Source organism: Macrobrachium nipponense, chromosome 47 (assembly GCF_015104395.2).
Source record: "Macrobrachium nipponense isolate FS-2020 chromosome 47, ASM1510439v2, whole genome shotgun sequence".
Classification (NCBI taxonomy): Eukaryota; Metazoa; Arthropoda; class Malacostraca; order Decapoda; family Palaemonidae; genus Macrobrachium; species Macrobrachium nipponense.
In genome coordinates this window covers 30972196-30992034 of record NC_087222.1, presented here as the reverse complement: position 1 = coordinate 30992034, position 19839 = coordinate 30972196, and the positions used below count along the sequence as shown (strand labels likewise).

General features: G+C 39.6%; 1 protein-coding gene across 3 annotated transcripts in view; it reads left to right on the top strand.

Annotated features, from left to right (window-relative positions):
• Nucleotides 1–8043: 8043 nt before the first annotated feature.
• The window catches only part of LOC135204834 (serine/threonine-protein kinase PAK mbt-like), a 48768-nt gene continuing 36972 nt past the window's right edge, over nucleotides 8044–19839 (top strand). The window contains exon 1 of one of the 3 annotated variants that reach the window (XM_064235042.1): nucleotides 8044–8149. The gene's annotated coding sequence lies outside the window, so the exon portion shown is untranslated. Of the gene's footprint in view, nucleotides 8150–8254; nucleotides 8287–19839 lie in introns of those variants that run through there. The other 2 variants (XM_064235040.1, XM_064235041.1) reach the window with 2 other exon arrangements.

Sequence of the window (19839 nt, the reverse complement as noted above, 5' to 3'; positions counted from 1 at the left end):
AAGTCCAAACTCACATTCCGGTGTTAGAATCTCTATATGAAGAGATTCTTCGAAATTACTGGTCATTTGTAATACTGTTTCATTGCTGTAAAGCCACGCCCCCTTCCTGTCGTTGTTGAGTTATGGAGTGTACTATAGTGCGTTTACTTTTCTAAGATCGTTCTGGTGGGCAAGGTAGAAAAGGCAGAGTTGTCATATCTACGGGTATGTCAGTCCCATTAAATGTTTCCCGCAGATATAATCCTTCATAGGAGGATTCGCTTAAAACCTTGAGAGTCGAGGGAAAGTGTTTGCTTCTTCCCTATTAACTTTTTTTTAATATTTGATTTTCATTCCCGATTCTATTTAGCTATTCCTTCTTTCTCTTTCTATAATTATAGATGCGCTGAATTGTTGGCTCCATTGTTTGGACTTGAGACATAATTTCATAAGTCAATAGATCTATTGTGCCCTTAGAAAAGACAACCACCCATTCCTTCTTTGCATAACATTTTTATCAAAATCATCCAAGTCAGTCACTGGACTCTCTCTCTCTCTCTCTCTCTCTCTCTCTCTCTCTCTCTCTCTTTTAAATACTGGAGATTCCACTATATTTCCCGTCTCTCTTGCTTCCTTGTTAAGTCCATTCTGACACTTTCGTTGCTTCAGATGTTCTCTGGATAGCCTTCGGAACATCAGTTACAAGACCATCATGGTGTTTTTATAAAATGAAGTATTTCAGGCAATTATAGAATATTCCCTTGGTCTCAGGTGGTGGATGAAGGCGTTTGCGAGTCACTCGGGCTGTCCATTCATACTTATCACAGTGGGTGATCGAGAGCGAGTATAGCCTTTAATGATATTGACCATGACCTTTTAAATCCTCTTAAAAATCATAGGTCCCCTAAACTCAAGATCTGGCATCGCCGGGGAAAAAATATGCCATATCTTCATTTTCGTTAATGAAACTGAGGTTGTAACGAAGAATATACGAAATGAGATATATTCAAAATATCTAATCGAAACAAAGAACCATTTTTCAAGAAATAAAAACTACTTCAATAGACTCCATGATAATAATATGATTACCTTAACATGAAAATTGGCACCGTATGATATCTGTACAGCCACACCTTGCAATTCTGTGTTATAATTTGCATTCCTGTTTGTGACCTGTGAATGAAGTTTGCAAATTACTATAATAGGAAAATTAAGTGAAAAATGCGCATCCTATAGACCTAGTCCCGTAACGGGAAATCACGGAATAAAGAAAGTTAAGAAACTCAATTGTATAAAAAATCGGTAAGTAGTAAATTCGCGTTCGGCCATATTGAATAGTAGCCCTGTTTTCCGCTGGCTAGTAGGAACGATTACCTAATAAATGCTACCTATACTAGCTTAATCTACCTTAATTTACATACTATAAAGTCAATGAACTTACCTCATTATTGTTCTGGGTCAACAGACCCCCAATTCTAGGTCCACAAATCAAGCGAGACGTTCACAGTTTCGTGCCTGGCCACGTGGGTCCTAGAATCGAGAGTATGGCTGCTAACAATCACTTATTATTCTCGTTCTCTGGCGATAATATACGTCTATTGGCTACTTACGTTTCCCTCGTGCAGTCGGGCATTTGGGACCTACAACGAATTTGGACTTCTCAAACCAAGTTCCTTTATAAAGCCCTGATATATTTATGACCGCGACATCTTGCTGCTCGTCTGCGATGCTATTTCGTCGTATGGCTTTGTGACCTCAACGGAAACCAGTACTTTGGGTTGTTTTTTTAACACACTGAGGCAACTGGGGCATTTATAAGTTAAAGTTAACACCCGTGTCTCGCTAAAAGATGAAGGGACCAAGTGTTCGTACTATTAGCCCAACAAGACATTCGTAAGTCGTACTAACACCCATTGGAAATTTGTTTTGGTGGCGTTCAGTTGTTTTCGATGTATGCGTTCAGTTGTAACCGATGTAATAATATTACGTTCAGTAACCCCAAGCAAAGGTATAAAGATCGATTTCAACATTGTTAAGCATAAAAATTTACATTGAAGAACATAATAAGACCGTGAAGCAACAATTTGGATCTGTGAAAAGTTCCTTTTCGGGAACTCGGTAGACCATTATAAACACTACCATCATTTTGCGTAGTACCATATAGTACACTTTTGTTGTTTTCACACCTGTAAAATTGAGAGCTTTGCGTCTTTATACAGATTGGAATGTATTATTATTATTATTATTATTATTATTAATTATTATTTTTTTTTTTTTTTTGCTCTATCACAGTCCTCCAATTCGACTGGTGGTATTTATAGTGTGGGGTTCCGGGTTGCATCCTGCCTCCTTAGGAGTCCATCACTTTTCTTACTATGTGTGCCGTTTCTAGGATCACACTCTTCTGCATGAGGCCCGGAGCTACTTCAGCCTCTAGTTTTTCTAGATTCCTTTTCAGGGATCTGGGATCGTACCTAGTGCTCCTATGATTATGGGTACGATTTCCACTGGCATATCCCATATCCTTCTTATTTCTATTTTCAGATCTTGATACTTATCCATTTTTTTCCCTCTCTTTCTCTTCAACTCTGTGGTGTCCCATGGTATTGCGACATCAATGAGTGATACTTTCTTCTTGACTTTGTCAATCAACGTCACGTCTGGTCTGTTTGCACGTATCACCCTATCCGTTCTGATACCATAGTCCCAGAGGATCTTTGCCTGATCGTTTTCTATCACTCCTCAGGTTTGGTGCTCGTACCACTTATTACTGCAAGGTAACTGATGTTCTTGCACAGGCTCCAGTGGAGGGCTTTTGCCACTGAATCATGCCTCTTTTTGTACTGGTTCTGTGCAAGTGCCGGGCATTCACTTGCTATGTGGTTTATGGTTTCATTTTTCGTATTGCACTTCCTACATATGGAGAGATGTTATTTCCGTCTATCATACTTTGAACATATCTGGTTCTTAGGGCCTGATCTTGTGCCGCTGTTGTCATTCCTTCAGTTTCCTTCTTTAGCTCTCCCCTCTGTAGCCATTGCCAATTGTCATCGGCTGGCTAGTTCTTTAGTCTGTCTCCATGTATTGTCCGTGCATTGGTTTGTTGTGCCAGTCCTCTGTTCTTTCTGTCTTTCTCCTGTCTCTGTATATTTCTGGGTCTTCGTCTACTTTTATTAGTCCTTCTTCCCATGCACTCTTTAGCCACTCGTCTTCACTGGTTTTCAGATATTGCCCCAGTGCTCTGTTTTCGATGTTGACGCAGTCCTCTATACTTAGTAGTCCTCTCCCTCCTTCCTTTCGTGTTATGTATAGTCTGTCCGTATTTGCTCTTGGGTGTAGTGCTTTGTGTATTGTCATTTGTTTCCTGGTTTTCTGATCTATGCTGCGGAGTTCTGCCTTCGTCCATTACCACTATTCACTGCGCTGTATCTTGATTACTGGCACTGCCCATGTGTTTTATGGCTTTTATCATATTTCCGGCGTTGAGTTTTGACTTGAGTATCGCCTTGAGTCTCTGCATATATTCTTTCCTGATCGTGTCCTTCATCTCTTGGTGTTTTATATCTCCTCCTTCCATTATTCCCGGTATTTGTATCCTGTCTCATCTATGTGTTTGATGTTGCTCCCATCTGGTTAGCTTTATCCCTTCAGTTCTCGTTACTTTTGCCTTTTGTATGTTGACTAAGGCGCATTTTTCTATTCCAAACTCCATCCTGATGTCTCCAGATACAATCCTTACAGTCTGGATTAAGGTATCTATTTCCTTGATGCTCTTACCATACAGCTTGATGTCGTCCATGAACATCAGATGGTTGATTTTGTTGCCTCTTTTCTTGATTGGTACCCGGCATCCATCTTCTGTAGTACTTTTGTCATGGGAATCATGGCTACTACGAAGAGTAGTGGGGACAGTGAGTCGCCCTGGAAAGATCCCTCTCCTGATATTAACCTCTGCTAGCTTTTTCCAGAGCTTGTAAGTATTGTATTCCAGTTGCGCATTGTATTTTTGAGGAAGCTGATGGTATTTTCCTCTGCCCCATATTTTTCAGGCATTCTATTAGCCATGTGTGTGGTATCATGTCGAAGGCTTTCTTATAGTCTATCCATGCCATGCTTAGGTTGGTTTTCCTTCTCCTACTGTTCTTCATTACCATTTTGTCTATCAGGAGCTGGTCTTTTGTTGCCCCTACACTTCCTTCTGCAGCCTTTCTGTTGGTGGGGGATGGTGTTTGTCTCCTCTAGGTAGTTGTATAGCCTTTCACTGATGATACCTGTTAGTAACTTCCACATTATTGGTAGGCAGTGATAGGCCTGTAGTTACTGGCTATATTTCCCTTACTCTTGTCTTTTTGTACTAAGGATGTTCTTCCTGTGGTCATCCATTTGGGTGCTTGGTGATTTGAGATACAATGCTGGAGTTGTTCTGCTATTCGTGGGTGTAGGGCCTTGAAGTTTTTTGAGCCAGTATCCATGGACTTCATCGGGACCTGGGGCTTTCCAGTTTGGCATTTTCTTTAGTTGGTGTCTGACTGTGTCTGTCGTGATGTCTGTGAATCTTTGTTTTATTCTCCCTGTTTCTTCTTCCTTGACTTCCTGGAGCCATGTTGCATGTTTGTTGTGTGATACCGGATTGCTCCATATGTTTTCCCAGAGTCTCTTACTTGATTCGGCTTCAGGAATTTCTGGGTGGTTGTCTTCCCCTCTTAGTTGGCTGTATAGTCTTTTCTGGTTGGTTCCGAATTAGTTTGTTCTGTTGGTATCCCTTATTCCTGTTCATGTACCGTTGGATCTTGTGTGCTTTGGCCTTAAGCCTCTGTTTTACATCTTCTATTGTGTTGTTTAGTCCCCTCTCTTGTACTTTGTATTTCTCGTTGAGTTCCTCCCTTGTTTTCTTGCTTCTTAGCCTTTTTTCCTGCCATCTCTTTCAGTTTACTCAAGTCAGATCTCATCACCATGATTTGCTTTTCCAGGCGCCTTTTCCAAGGAGGTTGCTGTTTTGGTTTCTGTTGGTTGGTTGTGACGGTGGTGTTTGGTGTTCGAATCCCCATCAGTTCTGCTACTAATCTTGCTCCTGCATATGTCAAGTTATTTGTTTCTGTGATACTGGTGGTGTGTATTAGGCCCATTTATTTCATTGACCCTCACTTGTTTTCTCCCTTAATTTTCTTGGTGTTGTAGGCTTTCATGAAGGGGATCTTTGTTCTCTCTGTATCTGGCTCCATCCATTGTCTAATCTTTTCTACCCATTCCGTCCTCTCTGTTACTTCGTCGGTGTTTCTTCGTGTGTCGTTGTTGATACCTCATCCTCCCTGTCGTCTTCTGTGGCATCGTCTCTCAGTTCGTCTTCGTGTAATTCGTTGTCGTGTGACATTTCCCTTTCCAGTTCTTCTCTTTCTGTTGGGGAGAGCCAGTTCTTTTCTTTATGTTCCTTACTTGGTCTGCCAGCCTCTGCTCTGTTTGGGGGGTGTTATCCTCTCATTCCAGATGTTGACCAATCTTCTTCTATATCCTCTCTCCGTCGGGTTGCTTCTGATGTAGCATCTCCATATTTCCATATTTTCTTCTCTTGTCCACTTTCTTCCTTTTTGCCTCTGTAGCTCCAATCTCAGGCTGTTCATTACTGTCGTTGTGGTGATCAGTTGCTGGGATGACGACCTCCAAGTACCTGACCGTCTTCCCCTACAATTGGTTGAATACCTGGTTGCCGACGAAGCTCCTCTGTTGCCAGAGGTTCCATTTACGTCGTTGTCGTTTATTCCATCATTTCTTTCCATCATTGCTGAGTTTTGCTATTTAACCCATAGCTGGACCCTACCCCATCAGGGATAGGTACTCATTTACAGCTGAGTAGACTGAGGAAATTATGGTAAAGATCCTTTCCCAAGGAATCAACGCCGAGGAGAGCGGTCACCCATCCAACGACTGACCAGCCCCAATGTTGCTTAACTTGACTTAAGTCTATTGACGACCTAACCCACTCCTCCACGGCGCCACACATTATTGATTATTATTATTATTATTATTATTATTATTATTATTATTATTATTATTATTTTATTATTATTATTATTATTATTATTATTATTATTATTATTATTAATAGTCACCTATTCGGAGGCCATGTTCATGTAGTTTACACAGATAAAGCCTGTGTAGGCCTAAGAGATTCCAGATGAAACAGCCAATAGCTGACACCGTTAAAGTTATTTATCGAACATTAAAATCAGTAATATTAGAAAATCAAATTATATTTATAAATAGATGAGACGAAAAAGTCCTATGATCAATACGTATGAGCCGAAGTCACTGAGCATCAACGTATTGAGACAAGTAAAAAAAAAAAATCCTATCACAAGATCGCCAACAGCTCACTTTGATCCGCGTGACCCTAGCTTCTTGATCTGTGACCTGGGTATTAAAGGGGTCAGATAGTTCTAGGGCGTCGCCTTCTTATTACTGTGACCTCAGCTGAATCCTCTCCTCCTTCGGCGTTGTTCATGACCTCCGTTAATTCTTTAAAATCTTCAGCCATCTCCGCCGTAGACCGATAATGACTCCTTTGTGTATATGGTTGTGAGGGTGAGGAGTTAATGTAATTAGTACATAATTCTTAATTCCCCACCACACTTATCCCTTCCCCTTACCCCCACCCACATTTCCTCTCCCACTAAATAAACATCCTGGCTCGCCTATTGTTTGAATAATAAGTCGCGGGCGGTAATTAGACCTATAATAGACGGTGGGCGTTGGTCCTCTTTGCAATACAGGAGGAAAGATTCCAGAGTATATTCATTGAGAGAGAGAGAGAGAGAGAGAGAGAGAGAAGAGAGAGAGAGAGAGAGAGAGAGAGAGAGAGACTTCGTATTATATAATAATAATAATAAAAGAATAATAATAAATAATAATAATAATAATAATAATAATAATAATAATAATAATAATAATAATAATAATAATAATAATAATAACAAGAAAGTTAGCGTAGGTCCAAATGTGGCCTAACTAGGCCATTTGAGAGGTGTGGCCTATATAATAAAATATACGAATTCCTAATCAGTGCTGCATATCTTCGTTAACCATTAGTAATTTTGTTAATTTATACCGCTGGTAATGTCATTAGTGGTAATTAGTGACGGAACTATAGCGGCAGATAATAAATATACGACCTAGACTGAATCCCAAGTATAGTACCTCAACCATGACACCATCCGCAACCTCTTTTCGTTTTCTAGAAGGATTCGTGACTCGCCTTCGACGCCACAGGTTGCAAAACCCAGGTGGCCCCTTGGAGCCACAATCCTCGAGTTAGGGAGATTACCCAGACCCTCCGATTAACGGATTACAGACAGAATAAGTCCCCCATTTTTGTGACGGGCCCTCCTACCTAATACCTGTAGGCCTACGTTAAGTTTAGTCTGGGGCCTGGGCCCGAAAGCCGTACTATAGTTAGATATCCGTGAAAATGGTTTATTTAACATCTACGAGGGGGCCATTAAATGAAGCGTCCTGTTTCTGGCACCCCTGGCGAAACCCAAATATTTATCATTCTTAAGTGGCCCTCGTCTGTAACAAGAGAGTCATTGTTAGACGAACAAAGAAAATGGAGACGTTCGGTTCGGTCAAAGAAAACGTTATGGTCGTTTTCGTGTGAATCTGAGTTTTAAATAAGTTATTAGGCTTGTTTTAAGTTATAATTAGCTACTAAATATCAATCATTATAGGAATGAAGGAGACATTATGATGAATTAATTTAATTATATGTTAAAAACGTGGAAACGCCAGTCGGAATTCCTAAGCGGAAGGAGAAGAGGAGGCAGAAGAGCAGCATTAATTTTGGTCTTCCCCCCCCCATCCCCCCGAAAGTCATTTAACAATGGTATTTTTGAGGATTCAGGCCTATATGGCGTCTATTAAATAATTTGCTTAATTCAATAAATCCTGGAATGCCAATTCAAATTCCCTAAAAGGGCATGAGAGAGGAGGTGAGAGTTCCAGGCCTCTCGCCCCACCCTCCCCCACCCCCCCCACCCCCGACACACCACAAACACAAGAACCCCCGGGGACCCCCCCACCCCCACCTGTTTTGATGGAAGGAAAGTCCCGGATGACAGGTATCAACATGGCGCCGTCTGTCTGATGTTGTGTTTCGTGTTTTTCTCGCTTTTCCGAGGTAATTCCTCCCCGACGGAGTGCTTCCCGAAGGCGGGACCAAGTGCAGTGGGTGCGGGAATGACCAGAGTGTCGAATGGCGTCGCTAATGACGCGTCGTGTGTGGAATAACGCCGTAATTAAGGGGCGGGACGACAGGTATCTCAAAAAGAGAGAGAGAGAGAGAGGGTGGTTTAATTAAAAGCGTATTATTCGAAGTGCTGTGATTTATATATTTCAATGTCCTCCTCTCCCACTCTCTCTCTCCCGGGTTTTAAATAGCCCTCGAGATGCGCTTTTGAAACGGCTGGGAATCGGGAAATGCTGTGGAAGTGTGAAAGGAGGAATGGGAATTGTATTACTAAAAAAAGGGGGGACTTCCATTCATTGGCTGTGATTTACCTGTAGGGCCCCAGGGAGTGTTTCGGCCTTATTTCTGGTCTTGTTGTCGTATTTGCTGGTCTTATTTGGACCTAAACTTATTTTATGTGATTGTGTTGATTTGACATTGTTTTTATCAAATTAATATACTTATTTACAAGCTTGATTTATGTTAATATGCTTAACAAGCTTAATTTATACACCTTTAGTATACCTTACCTATCCTATAATTTACGATTCTTAGGGATTAACTCTGCCTTATTTCCACATAATTTTGGTCTTATTGTATTTTCTGGTCTTATTTTTATCCAGATACCATTTATTTACCTTTTATAGTTTATTCTGCATTGGTTTTAACTCTTTAATATGCTTATTAACGGAATCCTAAATTATAGGCTATCTCTTGTATATATTATTGCGACCTCGTGCATCGTGGGGTTAAAGATGGCTACTTAGTATCTTATCTTTTAACACCTTTTATTTCATCCCAACTTAACCAGCCCTTAACCTATCCCTAAATTTGGGGTGCTGTGACCTGAGCTTACTTAGCCTTGGGGGCCATTGTTCCTCTGGTGGTTCCCATAGACAAAAGTACGCATTAAACAATTTGTTGAATATAGAGCGACATGTATTGGCGTAGGGTACCATCTCAGGGCAGTACGTTTTAGCTGCGGAAACCTACAACCTAGGATAAGTGAAACCTTCCCTTAACCTAATCTTACTTAGGGTGCTGTGTCTTGACCTAGTCAGGGGTGGCAAAGGTCCCCATACCCCCTAAATTAACAATAATTTAAGAATTAGTAGAACTTTTAACATGTGCAACCTATCCTAACTGAAACCTTCCCATGGTTACTTAGCCAGGTTAGGCAAAGCTCCTCAGAGACCCAAAATTGACGATAAAATTTAAGATATTGTAGAATTTTAGCAATGGGTGCAGAGTTTACATTTGGGCACATCCTCTCTTGTCATTTTGCTGGCACAATAAAAAAATAACTAATAAATTGATTGCTTTATCCAAAACCAGTGAGGTTAAAGTCATTGGGTTCAGGTTTAATCAGAGGAAACCTAGGCACAGGTCATATTGCGTACATTCGAGACGCTAACATGTACTGCAGTTGATATTGATGTATCTACTTTCCAGAAATGACTGAGATTTACATGAAACACATTTTATAGCCCAACTCCTGCACTGTGTATTATTTAATTTTTATTTTTACGTTTCTGAAGTCCATTTCGGTAATATGACCTAATTGTAGTTTTGGGAAGTTGGGAAGGGTGGAATTATACTTCTGCAGGTTCTGATTCTGATTAAGGTAAGGTTTCATAAAAAGTTTTTTCAAGGGACATTATGCCCTAGGGAAGTAAGGACATGGTAGTAACCTAGATTTTATTAGTACGGGACCAGGGAAGGAACTTGCTTCCTAGGTTAGGTGGGAATGCAGGAAAGGTGAACCCCAAGGTCAGTTAGGAAGCCAGGGTAGATCTACAGTACTATTCCATGGCAGCCCAGACTATGGCAGTTGCGGTTTTCTATGCAGTTTTACGTCCTGAACAAGAATTTTAAGTAATATTTATTCGGACGACTAATTAACCCCCAGGGGCCAGTACTAAACACGGCAAAATACATTGGACGCCCCAATCCCTAGTGGATGTCGTAGCTGCGGTTACATTCCTTGCAGTCCGTGCGGAACTATTCTGTAGAATTACCAAAGCCAGCACCATAGATTTGGATAGGTTAAATGCATTCTTGCATGAATTTCATTTATTTTTATAACCCACCCCCAAAACCTAAGTTTCCCACTGTTGTTCTGTATAATGATAAGATAGAAGGGGTTGCATTATCTTTAAACTACAGTAGTAATTTGTTATCAGGATGAATGTCTGACATATTTAAATTCGACGAAGAAAGAAGGAGCAGGTGTTATGGACTCTGCTAGATTATTTTAAGCAAAGCTGTAATTTCAGTCTCCCTTAATTGGTGTAAATTAAACAAAATAACCAATCAGATTTCAGCCTTGTCCATGAACCCAAGTTACAGATGAAAATAAAAGAATTTCAAAATTATTAGCCATCCTTCCCCACAAAGCACAGAGGTCTGACTTGATTGTGGAAGTTTAAACAAACAACTAGGAGAAAGCCCAAGTGGGCCAGAGTATTCATCAATAAATATCTCGGTAATGGTAAATTTGCCGTAGATTTTAGTGCAATACTTGTCCTAAGTATTTTTACAAGGATTTAAGACATGCATAAAATGCTCCAGTAAATTGAGAATTGGTGCAAAAGTAGCACGAGCGTGCTTATGTATAAGTGGCGTAGCAGCATTGAATTTAGGTCGAGAGTCACTGCCACTTTTGAATTTACATTTTTTAAGGTGAATGTTGCTTCATGCTGCATCTGTTTTCAATGTAGTAAAGTCATTAAACAATGATGGTGTAGATCGTATCACTTCCTTGGAGAGACGCCTATTAATGACTACAGAGAGCTGTAACAAAGGACGCAGTGTTTTAGGTCGCGGAGGTTTTTGGGGCCAAGTAGCACCCCACAGTCTAGGTGAGAATAGATTAATGTTATTGATGTACTAGTCTCTGGGGCAGTTTTGACACTATATAGTAGAGGGCTCTGCAGAGAGATGAATAAAATGTAATAGTTTAAAATCTTTACAGTAAAGTTCTTGAGTCTCTACCCATTTTGTGAGTGTGTTTGACTTTTCATTAATCAAGGGCAGTGGTCCTGGAACAAGGCAGCTCTCCAGGTATTGGAATGCTGGTTGCAAACCTTTAGACAATTAAAGGTTCCTAGATTTAGTTAGGATAGGTTTGGTTAGGTAGACTGCCATGTGACATATGTCATTCATAATGTGCTGTGGTCATATGGCAAGATGGACAGTTTTCCATTGCTGTTAGGAATGTTTAGGTTGGAAAGTGGTGTTGCATAGATACTTTACTTCATTATGAGATGGTAAACATTATTAATTATTATTTTTTATTTTTTTTTTTTTTTGTCTACCAGTCTTCCAATTCAACTGGGTGGTACGTACTTATAGTGTGGGGCGTTCCAGGTTGCATCCTGTTATTACTGTGTGTGTGCTGCTTCTAGGAGCACACACTTCTGCAGGAGTCCTAGAGTACTATTTCAGCCTTTAGTTTTTCCGGATTCCTTTTCAGAGATCTTGGGATTGTGCCTAGTGTTCCTATGATTATGGGTACAATTTCCACTGGCATATCCCATATCCTTCTTATTTCTATTTTCAGGTCTTGATACTTATCCATTTTTTCCCTTTCTTTCTCTTCAACTCTGGTGTCCCATGGTATTGTGACATCAGTGAATGACTCTCCTCTTGATTTTGTCAATCAACTTCACATCTTGTTTATATGCACGTATCACTACCTGTTCTGATACCATAGTTCCAGAGGATCTTTGCCTTGATCATTTTGTATCACTCCCTCGAGTTAGTATTATTATTATATTCAGAAGGCAAACTAATGGAACTAGCCCATAGGGGCCAAAGAATATGATTTTCATTAGAAAGAAGTAAGAGGAGGTGAAGGGAATCACTAAGAAGAGATTCATTACTGGAAAAAAAAAAATAGTAAATTAATAAATAGGTACAAATGTATTAGAATGCAAACAGAATCGTATGAGGGTAGCAATACACTATGAACTGGTAAACATGATTATTAGTCTAATTTTTTTATGATTTAATTCCTAATTGTAAATTATCAGGTAACTAGGACATTTGATGATTGAAATACGTAATACCAGTCACCATTCTAATTCCACATGCTGAAGATGAGTAAAAAGCAGTATTCACAAGAACTGCATTAGAATTCAGAAGTGATGAAGCCTATAGAGAGAAAAGTAAATGCGACCAATCTTAGTACAGGCCCCACTCGGCGAATGCAACTACATAACTCGGGACGTTTGTCATAGAGATACGACAGGAATGAGAGATGATAGTTTCCTTATTAGGTCATGCATCAAAGTTGTATGTTATTATTATTCAAAAGATGAGCCCTATTCATATGGAACAGGCCCACACACACACGGCCTATTGGCTTGAAATTCAAGCTTCCAAAGAATGTGGTGTTCATTGTTAAGGGATCGGAGGATAAGGGGATACACAGAAAGAAGAGATCGCGTATTAGAAAAGAATAATAATAATAATACGACTTTGATGAAAATATAATTAAATGAGTGACAAAGTGAATTGCATATTAGGTCGATATGCTCAGCCTGCTGCTATATGTATTCCATACTTAGGTTGTTACAGAATAGCAAATATCTATTTCCTGGTTCAGGTACATCTTATTCAATCATCTTTGGTACTGGTGAAAGTATATACTATTGGGGTTTGTGGCCATAGCTTAAGGCTAGTACGGTATTCATGTTTAGTGAATGATCACTGCTTCCTGTCCTCTTGAGATGTTCAGTACTAGTATGTATTTTCTCCAAAGGGCTGGTTTTTAAACTTTATTACGTAGAATAAGTGCATATAACCTGTTTAGTTTTCGAAGGAAAAGGTTTGGCGAGATTTCGAAAAGCCTATTTTTTTTTTTTTTTTTTTTCATGGAACGAGTAGATTCATGTATGTCATTTTTTTGCTACTGTAGTAGGTAATACTAAGGCAGCCACATGCCACTTTAGATTTAGCTTCTGAAAAAAACTATATAAAACTGGTTAGTGAAACAAAGTTTTGTGAATATAAAGTGTCTTGGGTGGGGGTCAGACGCACTGCTTTCTCTTAACAAGCTCGAGGACCTCAAGAGGAAATGGGATATATTTCCTTAGTGGGGAGATAAGTAGTAAAATAAAAAATAAAAAAACAATACATTGAGGAGGTCACCAGCCTAACTAGATCTTCCTTAACCTAGTATTTCCCAGGACAGTCATATTAGTAACCCCTCAAAGTAATGGCCTTCTGTACTTATGAGGTAATTTATCATCTTCATTCTTTGCACAGCTAACATTTTAATGTCATCATTTCTAAATATTATCAGAAAGTGAATACAGGCAGCCCCCAGATTATTGGGGGTTCCGTTCCCAAGGGCGCGAAGATAACTGAAAATAGCGCTTATCCCCAGTTATCAGCGCTTGGAGGAGAAAATTCAGTTATCGACATCGCCACACAAGCGCCACCAAACCGAATCGCCGTATTAAGTGGGTAGTGCAGGTTAGTTTAGGTTGGGAATGATGTGGTACGTATTGCTGTTAGCTGTATATCTATAGGATGTTCAAGCATAGGCTGTAATAGAGAGGTCTTCGTTACTGAACCAGACCCCCAGTGTATCATTAGGCTGAGGTGTCATTGTATTACTGTTGATCGTGGTGTTCGTGCTACATGGACCATCTAACAGGACTTTCCGTCTTTGTTCCTTAACGGCCTCAGTCCTCTCTTGACCCTCGCTTTTCAAGGGAGTTTTCAGTCCTAGAAAAGTGTCCTACACCTAATCTGTTCCCCGTACGTGGTTAGTGCCATCATTGCACCGCACATGGTACACTGTAGGCATTTCTAAAGGTCTTTTCAGCATCCCTTTTACTGTACCTCCGTCTAAATACTCTTCTTCCATCTGACTTTCCACCCTCTCTAACAATTGCTTCAGATTGCAACTGCTTTGAGGTTTTCCCTCTGTTACATCTCTCAATCCTTTTACTGTTGAATTTCCCTTTCAGTGCTGAATGACCTCTTTGGTCCCAGCGCTTGGCCTTTGGCCTAGATTCTGTAGTGTCTTGTGTAATTTGTACCTAATTTATTAGAAGGTACTGTTCTTCTCTCTGTCCTTTGGAGTGGGGTATCAGTAGAGGCTCTATATCTATCTCTCTGTCCCTTGGAGTTGGGTACGTATCTGTAGAGGCTCCTTATCTCTATCAAACAATATTAAATTATTTAAAAGCTGGACCTGGCTATCTTGTCATATTCAATTTGCTTTACCTATATAGCTTGTATTGATAGACCATAATCATTGTCATGGGAGCTGCTAAAAATCATGGTAACATGAACTTGTGTTAGTTTTTCCTTAAAATGATGGCGCTCTTGTGGCGATGTCGATAACTGAATTTTCTCCTCCGATAGTCGCTGATAACTAGGGATAAGCACTATTTTCAGCTATCTTCGCGCCCTCAGGAACGGAACCCCCAGTAAACCAGGGACTGTGTGTATTCACTTTCAGATAATATTTAGAAATGGTGACATCTAAAATGTTAGCCAAGCAAAAGATGAGGATGATAAATTACTTCACAAGTACAGAAATATATCCTACTTCCTCTGTGTAAGTGACAACTCATCTTTCTCCACATCAGTCATGTTCAAGATGAATGCAATATTGGTATGAGCTTGCTATGCGATCATTTGCAAGCACTGACAGTATGAATCCTTAAATAGTCTAACCGACCTTGTGTCCTCGGGAGCGTACAGTAACTCACCAGCTCTGGAGAAAGTGAGTGGTAATTGCATTGACTGCGAATGATCATGTTGCAAATTCAGTACATATCCAACTGTGGTCTTAGCAAGTTGAAGGCTAATTTTTGCTACACAATCGAAGTTATCAGATCACTGTGTTAACATGCGAGTGTGTGAAATGTGCATTTTATGGTATGGATGTTTGTGGTTTTTGTCAATTTCAGAATATCTTATTGCTTTCCTTCTAGATTTTTATGCAGTTCTTGTAAGTGGAATAGCAGAGACAAAATTTTGAACTTGGGTAGTTCCTTAGTTATTTATGAACAAATTTCATAGGATTATCTTTGACTCTTTGTCACCTTAAATTTACCTATTCAGCACTGAATTTTGCATTTTCCAGTTTTCATATCACTTATACAATCTGTCCTCGTGAACTATTGTCACCATACAATCAAGTTTCCATTTTACTCCACCCAGGAGAATGAGGGACCTTTCTCATTTGATGCTTCTCAAGTGCAAGTCACAGGGATGTCATACACTCTACTAGATTTGTCTGGTTTATCGACCTTGACACTGATCTGTGTCTTCAGGAGAAGAGGCACAGAATGTTTAATTGAGAGGAACTTGAAAGAAAGCTGCTAAAAAATTCTGGTGAAGTTTGTCGCTTATGTAAATGGCTCTCTTCTTGTATGTTACCCTTTTGTGGTTCTTTGTGGTGATGGTTTTTTGTGTAAACATTTATGAATGTCACGGAAAGTACAGTCCTCTTGCCCTAGTCATCGCCAATGATGTATCATGTGTCTAGGTGTCAAGTAAGGAGATAATGTAACCAGACTGCTACACATAAAATATTTGTCTATAGCACTTTTTTTCTGGGGTTCCAGTGTGGTTGATGTCTTAAATCACATTATCAAACCACCTCAATTTTTGAAAGCCTTATCCATTTTCCACCCCCTGGACACTGGATTCCAGTCAAATCAGACTGGTGGGTCACTGTCATTGACTTTCTTGGGGCCAGACTGAAAAATATTTGAGGTTGGATGGTCTTTTCACAGGATTAGAACATCAAGAAAAGAGGATTGGACTTCCCTGGTATACGTAAAAAGGCTCAAGTCTTATTTCAAAATGTCCCCCTGTTAAGTAACTATGTGTCCCCTGATGTAGAAGATGACTCGTATATATTATAACATCAGCTTGTGCATATTAGGTCGTACTAAAGTGGTTCTTTTCACTCATCCACAATATCTTAAAAATCTGTGACCTTTGGAAAGTGACTCAGTTTTTTATATACAGTTGTCTCATTTAATGGTGGCTGTAACCTATTATGGTTATGATATTTATTCATGTCTGTCTTTTCTGTTCTTGAACACGTCCCGTCGTTAATGTGTGCTGTTATGAACATTAGTTGTACCCTAGAGAGGGTTTGGCAAAGGTCACTCCATTTGCCCTGGCTGTAGCAAATAGTATACCAGCACACCTGGTTCTTATTTCTGTTGCTTTTGTACTGACAGAATTTATTTTAACACTTTCTACAATGCCTAAAACTATCTTGGCCAACAATAAACATAGCAGTCATAATAGCAGAGGGTATCATACTCATTAAACATATATCCTCTCAATCATCTAATATTGGCAAACCTATAGTAACTCTAGTGTGTCTTGCTGAGCACAGAGTAGCATGTGGAGACCCTTGTATTGTTTCCAAACTCGCAACATAATGAGCGTCTTAGGCAAGCAGTTTTATGTAACGGATATTCACATGTGCTGAAGAGGTCACCTGACAGCCTTTTGTAAGCTGTATTGTATACTCGGTTATATTTACTTCAGCGAATAAAAGGATGCATTACAGGGAGTCCCCAGTTCAGGACGGGGCTTCCATTCTAGTGTAGTGTTGTATACTGAGACATCATCAGAAATCCTAGGAAAACCTTCCTTCTAATCCTTTGGGTGTCTTGAAAATTATATGCCCTGCATTTTTATTGAGTTTTTCATTAAAAAAAACGCTCCAAATTTTATCCGTTCTGCTATTTTGGAGCCATATTTCTTCTGTCAGATTGGGGTTGTAAACCCAGAATGTGTTGCAACATGGAAATAATTTTATATGTGTATATTTGAAGAGCATCGTAACCTCGGCATAGCGTAAGCTGAATCCAGGGTAACCCAGTGACTGCCTGTATAAGAATTAGTGTTTGAATTTCTTAAGTTCTATAGTGATCTGTCAAATATTTGGCAACAGCCTTTGAAAGCCTAAGATGCGTATGAACCCTGTAAGGAGGAAGTGCCATCAATGCACCTCTCAGTGCACTGGAGGCATTACATAAAGTTCCTCAGAAAATCCAATTGGCCCCCAGCGGCAACCCCTTTCCTTCCTTTTACTGTGCCTCCATTCATATTCTCTTTCTTCCATCTTACTTCCCAGTCTCTCCTGACAATTGTTTCGTAGTGCAACTGCTTTGAGGTTTTCCTCGTCTCACACCTTTAAAACGTTTCTGCTCTCAATTTCCCTTCCAGCGCTGAGTGACCTCATAGGTTCCAGCGCTTGGCTTTTGACCTATGTTTTATATTCTGTTGTTCAAAAATGTTTATGAAGTGCACAAGTGCCTCTGATACATATTATAATTCTGATTCTTTCCCGAAACTGAAGCTGCCCATGATATTGAAGGTTGCAGAATGTAACTTTTATGGATATTATAATTGTGCGTTGACTGCTAACTCTTCCCCATTACTGTTTAGGGCGTTTGATCGACATGGAAGTGAAAAGCACAGTTTCACAGCTCGACAGGCATTCAGATTACGGAGCTATTACAGTGTTTTCCCCCCCTGGCGTGTTTGGTCTTTGGGGGGGGGGGGTTGGCGCTTGTCGCTACAGCACTTGTAGGTCTGCTTCTCTTAACAGAGTTATGGCTTATACCTGTTGTGTCATTGATGCTGAATGTGAAGCCAATTAGCGCTCGGCCACACTGATATATTACGTTTATGTCAAAGGGGTTTACATTGTGTTCCGTGGCTATGTCAAGCATTCGTTTTTTTTAAAAAGAAGGGAATGTCTTTCCTGTACTTTTCGTAGTTTGCATCAAGTTTGTCTGGATCTTTCATAAGTTTCATATTTACTGAGAAATAAAGTCCCCTGGCTTCTATTTCATGCAGTTTTAGAATGTAAAAGCTTTGGATTATACCTTGAGATACTGGTAGCTAAAGTTAGGAATCTGTTTATGATGAATGGCTGAAGGTATGATAAGATATACCTTTGGTGTTTTGCAAACAAACAGGAAATAACTCTCTCTCTCTCTCTCTCTCTCTCTCTCTCTCTCTCTCTCTCTCTCTCTCTCTCTCTCTCTCTCTCTCTCTCTCTCTCTCTCACACACAATTTTGATGAATTGTAGTTTTCTGTAGCTATCAATACCTCATCTAAGATAAGGGACTGTAGTTTAAATCTCTCTCTCTCTCTCTCTCTCTCTCTCTCTCTCTCTCTCTCTCACACACAATTTTTGATGAACTTGTAGTTTTCTTGTAGCTATCTTTACCTCATCTAAAGATAAAGGGACTGTAGTTTAAATAAAATCCTCCCCTCTTCCTCCTCTCGTCTCTCTATCTCTCTCCAGATCCGTCTCTCACTCTATCTCTCTCTCTATCTCTCTCTCTCCTGTTTTATCTTAAGTTCTAGTGTAACTTGCTTTTCATTTGTTTTCAAGACACAAGTCTGTTCTGCAGCCTTTTATGTATTTGAAAATGTGCACAAAAAATACTATACCTGTCATATGTTAAAAGGTATTGGGCATTACAAAATTAGCATAAATTAATAGTATTTGTACAGTTTGTCTTTCAAAACCCATTAAGAGAGGGCTATTCAAACCAGATCATAACCAGTGTCCAATGAAGTTATATGTGTCATGTTACAAGGGACGGCTAATGTAACATTACACTGTGAACTGGGTAACGTCAATTGATAAGGTCCATTAGTGTCTAAGGCCCTACAGCTGTGGTGTTGTCGCACTGTGTTGTGTAGATGTAAATATCTGACGGGATTAACTGGGAAATGTAGGAAGTTTTTATGCAGGGTATAGCACTTGAGCTCTTATTTGTAACTATTAGATTGTAGTGCAGGCTTATATAAGCATTACTATTGCATATAGGCACTATATTTATATATACATACACATGTACAGTAACTACTCAGCTTTATGTATTTCTGTCTGTTTCAGCTACACTATTATAATTTTTCGGTATGCTATCATTTTAGATGTGATACTTTTATCAAGCAAATCTTGTAAAGTATGTTAAGTGTAAAGTATGGTACAGGTTATTTTAGGAAATATACTTTACTGCGCTGAGTTGCTCTTAACTGTAAGTTGTCTAGAAAAGAATCAATCGCAGAATGTAGTGTCCTAGTTACAGTGGATCCTCCATATTCACATTCTCCAGATTCGCGGATTTCTCTCTGGAACATTTCCCCCCATTATTCACGGAAAATTCGCCTATTCACTGGATTTCTCCATGAGAAATATCCCCAAATTCCTGTTTTTTTATCAATTTCATCATAAAATGCGCTTTCTGTGATAAAACTATTAAAAAAAACGGGTTATTAAATTTTTAGTTGGGTTTTCTTGAGTTTTAACTAAGAAAATAGGAGGAGGTTTTAAGCATTTTTATAGGTGTTCCAACCATTCGCGGATTCTAACTATTCACGGGGGGTTCTGGTACTCATCCCCCCGCAAATACTGGGACCACTGTACTCTGTTAACTCTGCCTGAAAGGGTTAGCAGTTTGAAGATTTAGAGAGAGAAAGGAAAGGAAGAAGTTGTAATGGATTCTTTTACGCTTGGCTCACAAACTGTAATACGTGACCCCATGGAGGTTTAGGGGCATCAGTACACTTTAGTCATTACAAAGGTTCTTTATACCATACCATCAGCCCTTAGCAGCAACCCTTTTCG